The 18973-nt window shown below is 36.9% G+C and overlaps 1 protein-coding gene across 5 annotated transcripts in view; it reads right to left on the reverse strand.

Annotated features, from left to right (window-relative positions):
- LOC114476833 (E3 ubiquitin-protein ligase MARCH8-like) overlaps window positions 1-14064 on the reverse strand; it is a 95726-nt gene extending 81662 nt beyond the window's left edge. For 3 of the 5 annotated variants that reach the window (XM_028468796.1, XM_028468793.1, XM_028468798.1), the window contains exon 1: window positions 13946-14064. The gene's annotated coding sequence lies outside the window, so the exon portion shown is untranslated. The other 2 variants (XM_028468795.1, XM_028468794.1) reach the window with 2 other exon arrangements.
- Window positions 14065-18973: the final 4909 nt, after the last annotated feature.

The following is an 18973-nucleotide window of genomic DNA, read 5'->3' on the forward strand; positions in this document are numbered from 1 at the left end:
GCAGAGCTGTGTTAATCCCCGTCACATTCTGTCTCTGGTTTGAGTTTTAATGTCTTCGTACTAGCAGCGTTCGAACATCACGTGGGTGTAAGAAAGGATGTACGGATGGATGGATGGGTGGCTGGTTGGATGAATAGCTAATATGTGACTTCAATGGGATCGCTGTCTATTGTGCACATAACCATTGTCACCCTTTTATAAACACAAACAACTAAAGGGTATTGGTTAGGAAATACAGTTGAACAGCAACAAAGATCTGGAAACTTCTGTCACCGGAAATTTAATTTAATTAAGTTTCACTTAAGAGCCCCAGAAAAGCTTATATGAGAAAAGAACTGACAGATTATGACTAAAGAAGATAAAGCATTGTGATGTTTTTCAATTATATTAATTCAGCTGACGAAATTAAAATTTTAATTAAGAATTTAAAATTCTAAGATGATAAATAATATTATGTTTTTTTTCCATTATTGGAATAGGCAAGGCACATGTATTTGTATAGTGCATTCCATACACAAAGCAATTACATTTGCTTTACATGATTAAAAAGTTCAACAGAAGTTTAAAAATCAACAATATTAAAAACATTAAACAGAGCTTGAAATCAACATTTAAAAGAAACATTAAATCAACGATAAAAGGATTTCAAATCTCCCTTTCAGTCACTAGCAGTAGAGAAAAGAAAAGCTTGGATCCATTCACAGATTTATAAATCAGCAACAGTCTGTAGGTAGGCTGAATAGTATGATGGTTAGATCCTTCTTTTAACTTATGCATTGGTTGTACTAGTACTAGTACAACAAGTTCTCAATGTGTTTATACTCATTATTGACTAATCCATTGGTTTATCCCCCTAAAGACAGTTACAAACATCAGTGCAGCAGAATGATTCCAATTGTGCTAAGGATTGGAAACGAAAGAGCAGCTCATCACCAACAGTTGGTCCCATCAGTTTAAAAAGCTGCCACCCACCAAAAACTTTTCAAGATTTATTGTGCAATAAGGATAATTTTTTATTTCATATATTTTATAAACCAGCATCACCAAAAACTACTTTAGTGGTAAATTGTCCCCAAATCTAATTCTTTACAGCTTTAGTCCACTGAATTATTTAAGTCTCTCTTGATATCAGCACAGACCAAGTGTTGAATTACAATGATCACACATGTGCAGAGTTTCCCACCAAGCTAGGATTTGGACTGAAATTGATTTTTTTTGTTGTTGCGGTAACTGGAGACACGATTGTAACAGTATAAGTAAAAAAGCACAAAAGTCCCAGCATATTAGAGGTAAAAACCACATATATACATTTATAATGAAATCAATTGCATTACAGTTTTTCTATCCCTCGAGTTTATATTCAATTTGTTACGTTACAAAAGGAATGTCACGGATCATGTGCAGTCGAGTCCAATCTCTTTAGAAGTGTTTGTTGTTCATTTACTCACACACAGATACAGCTGCTGCTCAAACAAATTACAGCTTCATATTTAGTTAGTCCTAATAGAGATAAATAAACTTTTACAGGATGTAGATTTGTAATACTCCTGTATTCTTTAATATATATATATATATATATATATATATATACACACACACACACACACACACACACACACACACACACACACACATATTTGTTTTTTTTTGGCAGCCTTAAAGACAAACTGTGAAACTTAACTTGTTTAAATAATTATGGGTTTAAATTTGATAGTTATGGCCAAAAATTTACACCAAACCGAACATGATATTAATCAAAAAAAAAGCCAAAAAGTGATTCAATAACCTTGCTCTGCTATCAGGCTCTCCAGTAAAGCTCTGACATACCAAGACTGCAATCAAAATGAGATTACAGAGTGAAGTGAATGAATGGAAGACACTTTGTCATGTCACTGTCACCCATCATCCTGTAGTAAAAATAAAAATGCAGTGCCCGTCAATCATAATCGGTGACATGATCAGATAAAATGCCAAGCTGAGGTTACCGCAAAAGATGTATATTCCTCTCAGATGCATTTAAATGTTTACTTATGGAAAAATGACTTGTCATTGCTCAACAGGAGGCAGTGCAATAAGTCAATACCTGAAGTATGTCACAGAAGAAACTACATCCACCTGAACGTCTCTTGGCAACACCCACAAGACTTCGGTTCAGTGTTGATTTTGTTGACTGAAGATTTGTCAGTTTCTGTCGAGTGACAATAATGAGAAAATGACTAATTAGAAAAAAAATACATGTGAACAAATACTATATCAAAAATATATTGTTGTTTTCGTTAACTAATAAAAACGAAACTAGAATTCCATCATTTGGGATGAAATCCAATTAGAACTCATTTCATGTCATGTGATTACATCAAATCTGCCTGTGTATTTATAAACATTAATAACATCCAATTGTTGATAAATGGTTGATAAATGGCAACTGAAAGCATGAAGTCACTGTATATAAATATTATTATTCATCAATTTTATATAGCACTTTTCCGGGTACTCAAAGTCGCTTTACAATGAAGGGAGCAGTGTTGGGACTCGGTGCCTTGCTCAAGGGCACCTCGGCAGTGCTTGAAAAGTGCCCTGGCACCTCTCCAGCTACCAGAACAACTTCTGTTCTTTTGGTCTGTACTGGGTCTTGAACCGGCGACCCTCCGGTTCCCAACCGATGTCCCTACGGACTAAGCCACTGCCGCCCTTAATATATAATTAATTAATGCAAGTAATGATGAAAATGTGAAAACTGAGTAAAAAAATGGGGGTGGGAGATTATAGGTGCTACTTCATCCCACTCCATTTCAAGCAGTGTATTTAAGTGTAAGTTATCTACCATATTTGTTTGTACAAATCACATCATTAGCCGTGTAGGCTACACATGGAAAAACTATGTACACATACTACTAAAACTTTTTTTGTTTGCATTAAATTGCTTGAAGTAAATGAATAAATAATTGTATTTTAATCCAAAGACTATGACTAAAACTAAATCAAAATTTGTTGTCAAAATGTAACTGCTTGGGTTTACCCAGAGATGAACTTATACAGGGATTTTTGTGTTTGAAGCATTTTTTAAACTAACGACATAAAAGCTTCATACAAACACTGTCCGTTAGGCCTATGGCTAAATATGCATGGGTTGGACAACCCCAATTTGAGAGGTAAACATAACCATTAGTAATTGTCTGTTGAGCATCATTCGTTTGCCAACTGACAGACAACCAAAGCCTGCCTGTAAAGCCATTTGTTCAGAGAATATACATAAAATAAAGATAGGTCCCTGTGGCCGATGGGCTTCCAAAAATTGGCTGTTGACAACTTAAATTCAAAAATGTTTGGCCTTAACCGAGTGTTGCTCACTGCACACACTTGGAGATTTGTGTCACTGCCACTAAAGTGTGACTTGACATTAGGCGTGTTTTTACATTATCGACTGTCTCACACCAGCACAGACCTTTAGAATTAGTAAAAAAATATGCTTTGTGTTTTCTACACATCAAAAGGATTTGTTGCAGTCGTGCAGGTTTAGAAATACATACATTAGTTAATGTCATGCGTTGCATGACAAACGTGAGTCACTGTAAACAGTAAAGCCACATTCTGTACTGATCTGTAGACTTTACAGAAGAGTACAAAGGCTTTATTGTAAGGAAAGCAGTCATTTCCACAAGGTCACATCGATCCAGAAATGTAGCGCCAACATTGCTCATCATTAAGTAAGCATCAAGTCCTAATGATAAGGACAAACAGAAGACAAGACATGACCTGGAAAAAAAAAAGTTATACGGTAACTATGAAGAATGCAGATGGTAATAAGAGGCTTCATCATTTAGTGCGTATGATGAAAAAGTAAAGATGAATAAGCAAAGAGGATTTGAAAACATCTGGAACCTAAAAGTAGAACAAGAAAGTGTATTGCAATCACACTTCCCTTATAGAGAGTAGTGTAGGTGATTCAGAGAGGAAACTTCTAGATATGGATGAGTAACTCGGGTAATTGGCTGTTTTCCTTGCAGCATCAAAGGGTGCTGTGAATAAATGTTGACCCATGGGCAACAGAAACTGTCCTGGTAGAACAGGAAATAAGCATTGTTTAGCAGATCCTCTTTTTGAGTTTGTACCTTGTGCTCTATAATGGGGAATGCTACGAAGCTAGATTACCTCTAGCTCGCGTCACACCAACTTCCGGGATTTAATCAGTGTGTGCTGTCCTACGAAGCTCGCTGATGTCTTACGGAACTAAATCACCATGGTAACTTAGCCTGAACGACTAACCTGGTCAGGACTAGGTTTTGTTCTGGCTAGGATCTGAGCGAGTGCTAAAGCCCCGCCTCCTATCCAATCGGTTCTCTTAGAAAACTGACCTGCCCATTGTTAGAAGACCCTGGTTGGTGTAGATCTGACAGCTGTGTTTAGGAGAGAAAGATTATTGATGGATAAATGCAATCCTTTCATTTACTGATGACATCCTTTAGGAAAGATATAGATTTATATCTGATGAACTGATCTGCAGTCAGTTGATGAAGCCTGTGTCTCCGTATGCGCAGATGGATTAAGTAATTCGTTCATTCATATGCTATAGTGAAGCTGACAGCATCAGCAGGAACACACTACAGTGAAACAATGTGGTCTCATGTCTCATCCCAGTGTGTGATAAATACAGTAGATGTCTATCTGAATAGAAAAACGTGTGTGCTGTAATAAAGTTTAACTGATCAGAGCGCTGTCTGTTTATCATTGAATGGATTAATATCATAAATAATCTGACTTCACATTCCTGCCTTTTCTGCAACAGTGTTTTTTGTCTAAATTATGGATTATAATTATTCATAATTTTAAACTTAAGCTGAACACCTAACTTCATCGGGACCAGGTTATGAAGTGGGCCAGATCTAAGCGAGTATAAAAGTGCCCCCTCCTAAACAATCCCTTCTGGTGCGTGCTGCACTAACAGTGTTGCTCTTCACTGTCATCATGGTTTTGAATCCATTATATTTGTTTGAAATCATAAACTGTTCTTCCATTGTAAAAAAGGTTGCTCTGCCAGGTTTCTCCATTGCAGTCATTGTAGGTCAGACACTTCAATGTCCACCCCTTTTAAGGGAGCGTGCACAAATGGAGATAAATCCAGGATAAAACTATCTAGCTTCGTAGCATACCCAAGACTGTCATTATCAAAGCAGGGTAATATATCTAATTTAGACCCAACTACCTGAGAGTTAATTTAAAAGGATGATGTTCATAATTTGAGAACGACTTAAATTACTGAAGGAACCATAGTTGCATAAACCCTCCTTTCGCATTATTGCAAAATTCTTCATAATTAAAGGCTTTAGCTTGACTGTTTGCATGAAATGTAATCAATTACAAAGTGCTGTTTACATACGCTGACATGTCAAATACGAGCAGCTGTGTGACAAAATGATGAATATGGCCAACCAAGTGAGAGATTTGTGCTCATTTAGTATTGCAGCATGTCAGGAGGACCTCCTTTATTTCAATTAAAACCTTGTTCAGAGTATGGTTTGGTCTGACCGGAGTGAACACAATATTACTTAAAAAAAAAGGAAAAAAAAAAAAAGGAGCTATTTTGATGAGGAGGATCTTTAGACAGTGATTCTGAATCTAAAATCCTTACCACCTTAAGCTGTTTATGGTAGCTACAGTTTTTCTGGATTTGCTGCTGCACTGTTTTATTGAGCTGTAGCATGTAAATACTACTTTTTAGGGGCAATTGGTAAACAACGTTTTCACGTCAAAGAGAAGTAAAATATTAAACTGCTGCAATCAACTCTATAAAAAACAACCCACATTTACCAAGAGTAATGGCTTTACCACCATAGACCAGCAAATCCACCATCCCATCAGGACAGTTATCTCAATTACACCTGAAATCATAACAGACACACTCCTGGCCCTGATGTTTTTAGTCTACAAAATTTTCATTTCTGAAAGGTTGATGAAGAGTAATGACTAACTCATCCAATTTACAAAGCCACAAAGTTAGCTTCCTCCAACAGTACAACAGGCTAGAGCTGTAGAGCTTTTCCCGGGCCGGATTGGGTTCAGTCTTAACTTCTATTATTTTGCACAGGCTCAGGTTGGGTTTTGTGCACTGAGCTATAAATGAGCAGAAAGGTGATGAGTTTTGATCTGTGCGATAAAGATCCACAAATGGATGCTGAGGAGATAAATCAAAGGCTTGCCAGCGGAAAATGAGTAAATGAAGTTTGAAAAACATAACTCATTCTTGAGCTGTTTGCACTCATAAATTTGAACAGTGTAAGGTTGTAATGGGCTCAGGCTTGAAAAAAAATGGCTTCATTCGGGTTGGGACAATACTCTGTTGGGCTGTGTAACATAAGCCAATTACTTAAAGCATAACTTTAAGTTTAGTTTTCTGCTGAAAACAAATATATTTGAGTGTGAAGTACTGTTGCTGATTGATCCTTTTCCAACTCTTGACATTCTAGTCAAAGTATTTCACTTTGGCACAATTGTAAACATATAAGAGTGACTGCCCTCTACCTGGCTTTCACTACTGGCTAAGAATGGTAGTTTGTGACATTTTGGTAGTTTCTTACATCACCGTTGGCCCCGCCCCTCCAATGAAAATTAGCACCAGTGGACTCTGCAATCTGTGGCGAGTAGGTTGGATTGACATAATTGTGAATAGAGAGGTATAGTGGAGTATTAAGTAGGTAGTTAGCATAGCATAGATCGTTCTTTGGAGACTTAGTATAGTATAGACTGGTATAGTATAGCGTGTTTTATCCGCTCCAAAAGCCACACCCATAATCAAGGCATTTTGAATATCCAGCCAAGACATATGTCAGCTATTATTGATCTTTAAAAAATCCTATAATTAAATTTCCTATAGGTTTTGGTCATTTATACATGATAAAATTTGGCACATGGTCAAATCTTGTATGTAACATTAATGAAGACACCAAGCTTGTTAAAGAATCTTTCAGGTTTTTAGGGTTTGTGTGAGTGTAGCTATAGTGTAGTATCTACAGTGTTGGTAGAACCATTCTCTTGCATGTTTCCTGTATTCATCTTGTTCTAATTCACAGTTTATCATGAATCAAAAATTGTGCAGAGGCCTGATAAACCTTTCCTTGGATTAATCCAAAACAAAGATTATTCCAGTACTACAAGCATGTGGCTGTGACACAGTAACTTATTGGTTTAATACTGTCAGCTCTGGGCATTTTTTTTTGGATGATTTCCACCAGCAGACAAAACCAAAAGAGCGTGAAAGCCCTAATGACATCATCAACCAAAACTGCTACTTGCAGCAGTACCATCCCGCAGCATGTTCTGCTGAGTCAGCAACTCTGTGTCTGATGTATTGCAGCTGTCGAGCTTTGCCCCCTCTTTTATCGCAGACATTATTAATCCACTACATCTGCGCAGCACGCTCGTGCACAACACCTGTGTAAGTACGAGATGGCAAAGTAATAAAAACTAAAAGAATTACCAATAAAAGCAATATGTTGTTGATTTCCACTCCATCTGTGAGCTTAACAACAACCTAACTCGCTCTAGTAGTGTAGCTATGACATCATCAGCAGGAGAAAGTCATTAGATTGGATCAATACTCTTATTCCCTTCAGATGAGGCCTGGTCAAATGGAGACACACTGCACGTTACCTTTATTATGTTACATCCCTACAGCAGACACTGATACAACACTGACACGGGACTTATTCTTATAATCATAGCCTAGGATCAGATAACAGGCAAATTGCCACTGCTCTACAAACACTATCCAACCATTAAAAAACTGCGTTACAGTTAAAACTGTCATATGCTACCAATACATTTCATATATCTTTAATTAGTTAAACCTAAGATCAATTACAAACAGTTAAACCAACAAAACTGGAGATTAGGAAAAGGGATGTAACAGAAAGATAACAAGATGACTTTACATCAGCCACAGAGGGACAGAAAACCCACACACACTTGCAGTACATAAAAGAAAAGACGACGCGTATTGTCTGAACACTGTTTTGCTGCCTCGATCCATTTCCTGTATCTTCTTTGCAGAATGCAATCAATAATATGCTTCAGAATAACCAGCAGAGTGAGGAGGGTAGCAGTCAACAGGGATTCAGTGGAAGTCAGAAGGTGCCATTTAAAAAAAAAAAAAAACGCAGAACAAACTAGATGGAGAAGTAAAACCCAAGAAACCTGTTACCTAATCTGTGGCTCACATGCAGCAGAAAGCACATTCTACCATTAATCCATATATAACAATGCGATGCTGTTAAGAAAGAGAAATGCTGTAGTGGATAAAACAGTCATCTTGAGTCAAAGTCATCACTAATGGTAATTCTGAAGTCAGAAATGGACCAAAAAGTGAAGAAACCACTTTGATTCTAGGCTGTCTGTGAAAAAAACAAAAATAATTTTCATAAAATAAATGAGTTGGTTGAAGAATACATGAGTCATTGATCTTTTAATACCATAAGAATCAGGGTCAGAAAGTGGTTCCTAACCATGTGGACACACAGCTTTGTTCCTAATTATATCAGCATGAACACATTTTTATGTGATTTTCTATTGTTGATGGACACTGAATGAATAAACACACAAAGCAAAATTATAATTTTTAGCAGCCTGGAGATGGAAGAATGTGTTCATCTGTAACTGTACGCTTAAAACGCCTTAATAAAACAAAAACTTTACTGCAGTGAGGAAACAACGAGTCTTTTTTGCAATTAAATATTATGGAAGTCCCTGTAGCGCTCCTTGGCAGTAGCTGTCAATCTCATTCATTGTCATATACATTTTGCAACAGAGCCAATTGTGTCAAACAATGGCCATGGTTAATTGGCATGGAGCTGCGATTCAAGGCTTTAAATACTTTTTGATTGCATTCTGTCCATCCTCCAATTACTTCCCTCCAAACCTCCAAAGACAGTAGGAGTTTAATTTGCAAACGAACAACTTCACAGCCCATTAAGGCTGCAGGGCTTTATTTTTTTTTACTTTGCAAACCCTTAGATGTCCTTTTTCTCTTTTTTTGTGTTGTAACTACAATTTGAATTTTTCCCATTTCGCTCTCGATTGTTCTTGTTGTTGGGTTTGCTGAGGACCTCAGACTGCTGACAGCACCGCCAGCATCAGCTCTAAAATAGATGAGAGTACTCATAGCAGCCGACTGTTTGTTTCTACCAGCAAAAACCCTTTATTTTCAGATAGCAGACAGTGATCAAGAGGACGCAAGCCTCAGGAGAAACACAACGGAGACAAAGGAGCTCTCAGTCTTCTGAGTGGACCTCATGGAGAAAATGACACTGTGCCACTACACACAACAAAATAAGCTCCTTACTGAGAGCAAGTGAACATGTGCGGAGCCTCCAATTTTCCATTTCAAGAATTCCCAAATTCTGATTCAGGGTTAATCCATTTCAGCATCCCGTTACACTTTTCCATTTCCTATTTACATGACATTAGTGTAGGGCAAAAAAATCGATTTAATCGATTTATTGAATTTGTAGATAAAAACAATTTTTATTTTTGCAAATTCAAGTTTTTTTTTTTTTTTATTTAATTTTTAACTTAATTTTTTTTTTTTTTTCCTCAACACAGTTTCTTTTGGACTTTTTCATGTTCCATCCTTGTGGATTACCGTAGCGCAATGTGAGCCAGCCCCCTCTTTGTTTACCCTTTGAGTAGGCTATGTGTGTGCCACAGGCATGTTTAATTTTTTATTTGCACTATGCTGAGATGCTATGGGAAGTGTTTATAATTGTTTTAATTGTAATGTTATAAAATATGTAGTTATCTGATTTCTTAATCAGAAAATTTTAGCTAGTGTGAAGTTGCTGTTGTACTTTTTCTTAAACCTGGGTTAAAGCTTGAAATAGGTAAATGACAGAGCCTCATTTACTTTTTATTTTATGATTGTTCTTTACATTTTAACTCTTGAGGAAAATCACGGCAATAAAGTTGCACTTTTCACAATATATCTGATGTCTGCAGACATTTTTAAGTGCATTGAAAAAAAATAAATAAAAAAATCGAATCTCAAATTTTTCTTTTAAAAAAAAAAATCTGAGATTTTTTTTGGGCAAAATCGTCCAGCACTACTTTAATGGCTATTCAATTTCTCAAGATTATTGCAAACATACTAAATACTAGTGATGCATCGAAAATTTTTGGCAGACAATGGCCTAAAAGTGCATTTTTGGTTTTCAGCTGAAACACCTTTATCACCAAAACAACCAGGCAAAACAGGATGTTGTGATGACACGAGCAAACACAGTGACTAGCGCACAGTGTATGTATGAGCCAACGTGTCCGTGGAGCAGCCATATTTCAATACATCTGAGCACTAAAGCATCTTCTAAGCAGAGATTGAGACGGAGCACAGAGTAAAAACAATGAAAAATTCACGCAAGTGTGACTTATGTTTCTGTGTTACGTCAAATGGAATGTCAGTGCCAAATCAATATTTTCACATTTTGAATTCATTTGTTGAAGAATTATTGACAATTCATGCAACTTCAGTGCGGCGAGAACACAGGATTGTTACGAAGAAATCATGCAAGATTACGTTAGCCACAATGCTAAACCCTCAGCTACCTGTTTAACAGAACAAATCCAATGGAAATCTGTGATATGGTCTCACATCCTTATTTTTTAAACCTGTAATTACTGCTAAGCGGCGTATCATCCTTACATTTTGCATGAAAATATGATTGTAGACGCTTCTGCCATGACATGTCACCAGTCAAAATGACCACCAGTTCAACCAATACACCCACAGATAAACCTGTCTTTGTATTTGAATGCAGTCAGAATAACGTGACTCGTTCGTACATTACATTTCAGGCGAAGCTCTGAATTCACAGGATAACATGATCACTACTCAATCCCTTACACATAGCGAGAGTTTTTTAACATGACGACGGAAAACATATTTGTCACACTTTCTAGACATTCAATTACCCATTTTCCTGTGAAAAATAGTGTGTAAAACTGTGATGTTGCTCCATAAATTGCATGTGATGCATTTCTGAGTGATGTTAGGACCTGATTTTAAATAAAGAGAGAAAATGAATGCGTCAGATCACTTTTTCCGTGTCAGATTGATTTTTCCAAAAAAGCGTTTTTCGCCATCAAGCCGTTTCTGTAAAGACTGTGTCCGATTATTTGGCAAACAGGAAAACATATTTGTGAAGCTCTTTAATAAAAAAAAAACTCAATGATTTGCTACCAGGTAAATTTCCTTTCCTTGTTCATTTTCTTTTGTGCATAAATGAACATTTCTAGGATGTAAACGTACACACTGCCAGGCATTTAAAAACAAAGACAAATCACTTTGTAGCCTTACCGTTTGTAGTGGGAATACAAATGAAATCAGCATTAGTTGTCATCACATTTAGACATGCACGTACCAGATGCTGACATGACGAGCTATAGTTATAGAACACACACACACACACTGCTGCTGCTGCTGCTTTTGTACTCCAAACAAAAGCAGCACACGGCAGCATCACAGACAATGCAGTAAGAAGTCATGTTGGACGCTAAAGCAGGGATGGTTATTATACCTTCTACCAAAGCTTTCCCAGCAACAAGGCAAATTACAGACTCATGGAAGAACACAGAGCTAGAACGAACACGAGAGTCCAATGTGCATCTTCACTGAGCTTTAAGTGAGAATTACACAGCAGATGAGACACAGAATAACAGGAAGGATGATGGAGGAAATGAGGCAGAGCTTTAACTCTGAGAGGATGGCTTCAAAATGTACAAAACCAAGGCAAAATTAACAGAATGAGTGAAGCTGAAAAACACAGCACAGTCTGTACTGGATATGTCCTCGTCTTTTATGACAAATACCAATCCATAACTGTCAGAAATTGATACCTTGGTTTGGGACTGGATGCATTATATCATGACCTGTATAGGGTATAATTTACATAAGGGATAGTTTTCCTGATCTGATCCATTTAAGATTAAAAAAAAAAAATGCTGCTTGAATTAAAAATTAGTATGAAACGCTTGTGCTTATATAAGAACAATGGACAGTGGTTCTCAAATGTTTTTACCTCAAATACCCCATTTCTCTTATTTCTGAATCAAAGTATCCCCCCCTTTGTCCGACTACAACATTTTGCTTAGAAAACTATTTAAAAACAACTCAAGAGCATAATGACTCATTTTGTAAATAAGAGCACAGAAACATTATTTTTTCTGGATCGTGTCCCCATTTTGATGTTAAGAATTTCTGGTGACTGCAAAGACTTTTTCTATAATTCATTTTTGATCATGTTTGAGCTCAGATTACAGCATTTTAGTTTAACTAGATTTATATTTCACAAAGCGAGAGCTTTGATTTTTGTATATATATATATATATATATGCATTATATTTGTACATTTGAATTATTATTAATTATCTTATTTAATGTTAATTAAATAACATTTAATGTTTTTCTACTGTAATGTATTTAATCCTGATTTAATAAACAGTATTTCACTTAATTATGTAGGTTTTTCTTTCTCTTTCTGTCTCTTTGTTTAGTGTTCATTATTTTTATTTGTAATATTTCTTGAGCCTCTGTAATGCAAGTAATTTCCCGTTGTGATAAATAAAGTACTTCTGATTCTGAAGGATAAAAAACAGACTGTTTTAATTTAAAAAATAAAAATAAAAAAATTAAAGGAAAAGTAAAGGAATAATTAAAGCAATAGCATATAATAAAATGATTAAAACAATAATTAAAACATTCCAAAAATCGAAAGATACGAAAAATCAGGCGACCCCATTTAAACTCCAGGCGACCCCACATGAGGTCCCGACACCAAGGTTGAAAAAACACTGATTTAATGGCGCATTTGTTAATCTCTCTCTCTCTCTAGAACCACCCTAGGGGTACACGTACCCCCATTTGAGAAACTGGTGTACATGATGGCACATGAGTATAAGGTGCTGAGTCAGCATCAGGACTGTCCTACTACATGGACATTTGAACAAAAATAATCAATATATGAATTCAGGAGAAGGACAAGCAGCATGAGTGCGGGTTTTAGACACAGTGGATCGTCTACACCAGCGATTCTCAACTGGTGGGTCGGGACCCAAAAGTGGGTCACAGCCCTGAACTGGGTGGGTCGTGGACAGCTGGTCAAAAATGAACAAATACTTAATGTCTCTCATGTTGGACTTGTCTTTTATTTTGAAAGAACCATTTCTTTTGACAAGCATGCTGTAAAATGCATGTTGCACAGCTATTTTTGAAAAACTAAATTTAATTGGTTGAATTCTAAAAAAAAAAATAATAATAATAATAAAAAAAGTAGATCGTGATTTAATGACCGTGGAAAAATGTGGGTCCTCGGGTGAGACCAGATGAGAACCCCAGTTCTACACTACACTATACTGTCTGTCTGTGCTGTTTGGAGTAAAAATCACCAGCACGTCCCTGCTGTATGACTCTGAAGTGTCTGAGTGTATTAAAGCAGAACAATAACATGTTTGGTCATTAATAATATTAACATTACACACCTACATCTGCTTCTGATTGGGACACAAACACGCGCTGAACGCCTACAAGAAGACCTACAATACCGAGCACGTTGTAATCAAATGCACCTGTGCCCTGCTGCAGCACAGGTGCATTAAAATAAAAATTAAATAAATAAATAATAAATACATTCCCTTACCTTTGCCCCAACAGGACAACAAGACCAAGCGACACGAATAGTATGAATGGAAAGACTTTAAAATAAGAAAACCGCTTTTCGCAGCTGTCACATAACGGCTGACGTCCGTCCGTCCGTCCGTGTCCGTCCGTCTGTCACCACCACCACCGAGCGTTGGTTTTACCTAGAGATATGGCCGCTGAGTGTGGACCGACACTTGTCTACACGAGGACCAAAACGTAGCTTTTGTTTCTACAATGACACACAAAGAGGAGAGACTCACTCACCGCTTTGTCTGGCAGCTCCGCGGCGATCAGCTGTGCGCAGCGGTGCGTCACCGACTTCCGCTTTGAAGATGGAGAGGAGGGTGGAGACGCTCTGCTGATGATCCATGGAGAGGAACTTTACACTGGGATAGACAGACATCTGATGTTTAAACCATTACGAGGCAATACTTTACACAAGTGGGACATGTATTTTTGATGCTCAAAGCCATAAACGTATATTTAAAAAAAAAAAATAAAAAATAAAAATAAATAAATAAATAAATAAATAAATAAATATATATATATATATATATATATATATATATATATATATATATATATATATATATATATATAAAGGTAAATAAAAAGGTAAATGTTGCTTATGAAATTTAAGTTTGTTGTATGCATTAGTCATATGCTATTGGTTGACAAACTGGGGTACGAGGACACCCAGGGGTCCGACGCCGATACCAATATTAGAAGTAGTAGTAATGAAGTAGTCATCTACTGGTAACCAATATATCAATTGATGTATGCAAGAATATGATATACACAGGATAAATAGTATACAGTATATCAGTGTTTCTCAAATGGGGGTATGTGTACCCATAGGGGTACGTGATGGCTCTACAGGGGGTACTTGAGAGAGAGTGGGAAATTATTAGGGTTTTATTATGTGTATCTTTTAGTTTAAAATGATAATCATAATAATGATGATGGAAATGACCTTTATTAGAACATAAACTGAAAGTACAGGGGTCAGTATTGGTCCCACGCCATTATAAAAACTATAGAAACAAATAGTTTCAGTGGGCACTGAATAGTGTTTAATTCCACTTATTTACATTTTTTTTTTTAATATTGTGTGTTATTAGTCGTTCATTCCATCATTTTGCTCTTTAGTTGTTTTTTCATATTCTAAACAAAATGTTGTATTCGGACAAAGAGGATACTTGAGCCAAAACAAAACAAATTCTTATAATACTCGAAATATGATACAAGACAAAGATGCAAAATACTACTAAATTTAATTAAATATGGAGCTTTAATTACTAACACTGTCAACATAAAAACTGTAAAGCCACTGACAAATATGAAAATGCAAACTTACAATGTAAACATTTTTTTTTTTAACAAAAAAGATGCTCAAACACTAACAGTAAATAGGGTTAAATAACTTTAAACAATGATCTCGTGCACTTCACCGATGGAGGACCAAACATGTCAAAATTCAAATTAAATCAATAAATAAACTTGAAAAAGAAAAAATAAATAAATAAATTGAAAATTAAATACAAATAAAAACAAAAGTTGAAATATAAATACATCATTAACTAAATAAATGCAAAAAATATATATGTATAAAAAATATTCTCCAAAAATAAATATGGATTGATAAATAAAAGTGGAAATAAAAAAGAAAATACAAATAACATTTATTTTTATTTTATTTTTTTTTAACTTTTAATCCTTTTAATCATCTATTTCATAATTATTCATTTATTTTAAATTTGACAGGTTTGGTCCTCCATATTCACCCAGTGTTGTCATTTTGTAATCATTACTGCAAATTCAAAAGTGGGTAGGTTATAATACAGAAAGCACAGAACAGAGCCACAGAATTGAATCGACATTTGCCAATAGCCCAACAGATGAATTTCCACTTTAGTGAAAAGCACCAGCCTGTCACTCTATTAATACACTGTGGTACAGTCATTATGAAGATGGTGAAAGGCCTGAAGTGTGTTTTGTGTCTCTTCTAATTCCAGTGAATCACAGCACACTCAGAGAGCCCCCATGTTGGGAAAGACTCACTTTGTCAAAGACGGGAATGGATCCTCTGTTGACTCAAAGCCACGGCTTCATCGCTGTCAGACCTGTCATTGTGTTTGGGCTTATTATGGATGCACAGACCGCCGAGGCGTCCACTCCTTAGGCTGGGACAACAGAGTCCCTGTGTTCTTCTGACTGGACAAAATGGGAAGTTGTGATGTCAGAGAGACACAGGCTGTGTTGCTGCATGGGATGAAAGGATTATGGATGTGGCATTTGTGTTTAAACATGCACAGAGAGGCATATATCAACCTGAACAACACTCAACAACACTTTGACACATATCACTATTAAGAAATGTAACTTTTACAGGTGTGGGAACATATACTACAGTCAAGGTTTAATAGTGATAAACAGGAACATCTTCTAAAAACGTCACAGGTGTGGCTGTGTGTGATTGTGAAAACCTAGAGTGTATGAATACACACGAGGAATTTGTCTTGGTGACCTGTAATGTAATGTAATATGTAATGTTTGTAAATGTATTTCTATTTTGTGCTACCTGCTGAGGTACAAGACATGGAAATGAGCCTTTTTGCTATAATCTGGCATATTTACACTGTATTACAGATGTTCATGAATATGCACTGTCCCTATGAAATAAATAAATAAATATTGAAGTGTCCTTGGGCAAGACACTGAACCCTAAGTTGCTCCCAGTGGTCGACTAGCGCCTTGCATGGCCGCTCTGTCCCACTGGTGTGTGAACGTGAGAGTGATTGGGTGAATGAGCTGATATGTAAAGCGCTTTGAGACTGCTTCAGTGTGGTGATAAAGCGCTATATAAATCAAGTCCATTTACCATTTAACACATAAAATACAGAACAATACACTCACTTTTTCAGTTCAGTATGTTGAAGCACAGTAGTTAATTTCATATACAGTATAAGGCGCACCTGATTATAAGGTGCACTGTCGATTTTTGAGAAAATGAAAGGATTTTAAGTGCGCCTTATAGTCCAAAAAATACGGTAGCTACAGTTAGGGTGGAACATTAACGCCAGTTGTCGATCCATCACACTACACATCAGATAGAACAAGGTTGCCATGCATGTCTCCACTGGGAATAATTTGGGTTTCTTCTTCTTTCTTGATCACAGACACTGGCAGCTGTTACTGAGTAACAACCAACTTTTGTTTAATTACAAGTCAACTTGATCAACATTTCCACTTCTCGATAGACGCAAAATACTTTGTGTGTGAGTGCAGTCAGGATAAGTGAGAGTTATTCCATGCTTTCTTGTATGCCCCTGTCTTTTCTTTAGATAACAATGTCATTTTATTCGAAAACGAACAGGCATTCAGAGTATGTTAGTTCAAAAAGCGTTCAACTTTTTAGACACATTCAACAACTTCTATTAAGCTCTAGCTTTTCAGTGCTACAATAAGGATGAAGGCAGTATGACATGCCTTGTCTGAAATCTGACTGCACATGTGACGGATTCAGTCGTCTCCATGTAGGTCTATAATTATTTGTGTCAGGAGAGAATAGGCTTTGTCTCAGCTGTATGTAAAGCACATCCCAATCATAGAGGATCGAAGGCAGATGACATGAATAAAGAAAGGGAAGCTAAAAACAAAGAGACGGGCCTCAGGTTAGGATTTTTAACAGTCAGTGTTTCCAACAAGCACAGACGGGGAAACACGTTCTCAGACTCCCTTATCAGCTCAGCTGGTTCTTTCCACTGTGAAATCATTATGGAGGTAACCAGCTTTTGGCTGCCTGTGGGCTACACCAATGAAACAACCAGGCTTCTCATGATTGGGCATAGGACATGTGTGCACCGGTGGCTGGGAAAAAAACAATAAGACAGGATGTTTGAGAGAGCAGAGGCAACGGAATCACATTGACCAGTACTTCTGACGAAGCAACCAGTCAAATCAGTCGATTGAAGCACAGCAACAGGAACAGAAACCACAGTTTGCAGAGCATCAGCTCCTATGTCACCAGCAGTGTTTCTATTACGCGTGGAAATGTGCAAAATCTAAATAGCGCAATGAAAACTGGTAATGGAAACGCTTGAACTTTAAAAAAAAAAAAACCACTCAAATATCGCTAAAAAGTTTTTACGCTTTCGTGCGGAGGAATTTCAGACGTTTCAATATTGAAAAGTGTCGCAAATACGACGTATCTGGTCACGTGACAATTTCTCTTCAAGAAAACATGGTGCAGTATGTGTAAACAGAAGAGGAGACCAAGACATATCTTAGCATTTTACTTAAACATTATTAATGCCACATTAGACGTGAAACAACAAGAATATAGTGTTAGAAGGAGGTTTGGAGCGTTCATCCTCCTGCTGCGAAGACAGGAGTAACAAGGCACCTGCCCAAAACAACATTCAATGGAAACATGTTAAAAGCTCAATTATGGGGTGGTGTGTAGCTCAGTGGGTTGAGCCCCCGCCCCACGTACGGAGGCTGTAGTTCCTCACCTGCAGCCGGTCCAGGTTCGATTCCCGGCCTGGGACCCTTTGCTGCGTGTCATTCCCTGCTCTCTCTGATCCCTTTCCTGTAAAGCAACTGTCATATAAAGGCCACTAGAGCCCAAAAAAATAAAAAATAAAAAAGCTCAATTATACTTTATCAACCTTTAGAAATTTTACTTTCATTTTGCGAAAATCTGTAATGGAAACCCAGCTACTGAAGAGGTTGGTACAACGCTGGTGATGGACTCCACCCAGCCACAGAGAACATCAAAGGAGGAGATCAACACTTCCTAGGGAGAAAAACATCTGCAGATAGGAGAAAATGGGAAACAGTTATGGGATGCAAGCTCAGGCTTGATCACCCTGTAGCTGGCCACCTTTGATGAGAGTGTCTAGTGTTGAAAAATCCGAAACACCCCCCGATTCAAAGGAACACCGATGATGATGCATCAAAAATGTACGTTCATCCCATATCTGAGACACAGCTCCCACACCACTCTCAAATGGTAAACCTTATGTGACCATCTTTTGGCACAAAAGACAATTTAACATCACATCCTGTGTTTAATGCTTCATTGGCAAATAGGATCCAAACCCCTCATGCATCGTTACTTTGCAACATTAAACAATATTTTGATTAAAATTACAAACTTAGAAGGAACCTGAAAACGCAGTTTGTTGTTGATTATTTAGATAAGATGGGTTTGTAATGGAAATCGTTCTCAACTCAGTGCAGTGTGATGGTAGAAATGTCAAATATTCAATGAAGCAGATAATGTGAAAC

Source organism: Gouania willdenowi, chromosome 15 (genome assembly GCF_900634775.1).
Source record: "Gouania willdenowi chromosome 15, fGouWil2.1, whole genome shotgun sequence".
Taxonomy (NCBI): domain Eukaryota; kingdom Metazoa; phylum Chordata; class Actinopteri; order Blenniiformes; family Gobiesocidae; genus Gouania; species Gouania willdenowi.